The sequence below is a fragment of the Phyllobates terribilis genome, unplaced genomic scaffold (assembly GCF_046119375.1).
Source record: "Phyllobates terribilis strain yellow unplaced genomic scaffold, ASM4611937v1 Scaffold_4__5_contigs__length_816908805, whole genome shotgun sequence".
Lineage (NCBI taxonomy): Eukaryota > Metazoa > Chordata > Amphibia > Anura > Dendrobatidae > Phyllobates > Phyllobates terribilis.
This window is the reverse complement of record NW_027362764.1, coordinates 156,367,280-156,369,486: the sequence shown is the minus strand read 5'-3', so window position 1 is coordinate 156,369,486 and position 2,207 is coordinate 156,367,280.

Sequence of the window (2,207 nt, the reverse complement as noted above, 5' to 3'; positions counted from 1 at the left end):
TGCTTGTTTATTGTATTTTCGTTTGAGACCCGGATCCTCTGGTGATGAATCACAGCGCATAGGGTTCATAATGTCACTTTTGCGCAAAGATCCTCAGGGATGGGCCTTCTCTCTCCAACCTAGTGATCCGTGCTTTAGATCAGTGGATAGTTTTTTTTCTGCTTTGGGTTTGTTGTATGATGATCCTGATCGTGTCTCATCTGCTGAGTCTGAATTGAGACGTTTGAGGCAGGGATCAGGTAATGTGGAAAAATATTGTTCTCACTTCCGTCGGTGGTCTGCCTAGGTGGGGTGGAACGATTCAGCTTTGAAAAGCTTGTTTCTTGCAGGGCTAGGTGAAAGGGTTAAGGATTTACTGATTGCTTATCCCACACCTGGAAACTTGCAGGAGGCTATGCAATTAGCTATACGGGTGGACAGGAGACTGCGTGCAAGGGTTAATGAGAGCAAATCCTCTGCTATGTCAGCTCCGAGTCTTGAGAGGGTCTGTGCTGACAATGGAGAGCCGATGGAGATTGGGGCGATGGCACCCCGCTCTCAGGAAAAAGATCGCAGGCTTTCTGAAGGTTTGTGCTTCTATTGCGGAAATTCTGGTCATTTTATTAAGAATTGTGTGCTTCGTATGAAGAAAGAAAAAAAAATGGTCAGTTATGCCCGTATTGCCTGTTTAAATTCTAAGGGAGTATTCCTATCTGCCACTACTGCTGCTCAGGATGAATTAATTGAATTTCGGGTATTTGTGGATTGTGGTTCTACTCTGAATGTGATTGATGGGGGATTCTTGGAAAAACTTAGATTAGAATCTAAAACTTTGTCATCCCCTATTGCTGTGGTTTCTGTTGATGGCTCTCCCTTGAAGAGTGTTACTCATAAGGTCTGTGAATTTCCCCTCACTATTAATGGTATTCACCAAGAAAATTTGGATTTGGTGGTATTGGATAATTTGCCTTCTCCAGTAATATTGGGGTTACCCTGGTTAAAATTGCACAATCCTGTACTGGATTGGTCTACCAATGAAATTAAGTCCTGGAGCCCTAAGTGTTATGACAAGTGTTGTAACGGACGTATTGCTGCTGTGGATAAAGGGGAATTGCCTGTACCTATTCAGGATTTTTGGAGAGTTTTTTCTGAGGAGGAGTCACAAATTTTGCCTCCCCATAGAGACTATGATTGTACCATTGAATTTGTCCCTGGAGCGACTCTTCCTAAAAGTCGTTTATTTAATCCTACTATTCCTGAGAGAAAGGCTTTGGAGGAATACATACAGACAAGCTTGGCCGCCGGTCACATTAGGCCTTCCAAGTCTCCTGTGGCTGTTGGATTTTTTTTTGTAAAAAAAAAAGATGGCGGTTTACGTCCTTGTCTGGACTTTCGTGAGATTAATAAAATTACTGTACGCAATCCTTACCCACTGCCATTGATTCCTGATTTATTTAACCAGTTAGTGGGGGCCAAGTGGTTCTCTAAAATTGATCTCCGGGGGGCATACAATTTGTTGCGCATGAAGGAGGGTGATGAATGGAAGACTGCTTTTAACACTCCTGTGGGTCATTTTGAGAATCTGGTTATGCCTTTTGGTCTTACCAATGCTCCAGCATTTTTTCAGAATCTTATTAATGACATCCTTAGACCTTTAATCGGCAAAAATGTGGTTGTGTATTTGGATGACATTCTGATTTATTCGCCTGATCTGGAGTCTCATTGACGGAGCGTACGTGAGGTATTACAGTTATTAATGGACAATTCGCTTTTTGCTAAGCTGGAGAAATGTGAGTTCGCTGTACAGAGAATTAGTTTTTTGGGCTACATTATCTCCAGTGAAGGTTTTGAGATGGACCCGGTTAAAGTTCAAGCTGTGCAGGAATGGCCTAGGCCTATTGGTTTGAAATCGATACAGAGGTTTTTGGGTTTCGCCAATTATTACAGAAAATTCCTAAAAAAAATTTCTATTATTGTCAAACTGCTGACCGATCTCACCAGGAAAGGTGCTAATGCGGTTCAGTGGACTTCTGAGGCCATAGAAGCTTTTGTGTTTCTAAAGGAGAGGTTCACCTCTGCTCCCATCCTTATGCAGCCTGATGTGACTAAGCCGTTTTTGGTTGAGGTTGATGCTTCTTTGGTGGGGGTCGGTGCGGTATTGTCTCAGGAAAACAAGGATGGAGTACATCCCTGTGCCTTTTTTTCAAAAAAATTTTCTGAGACTGAAC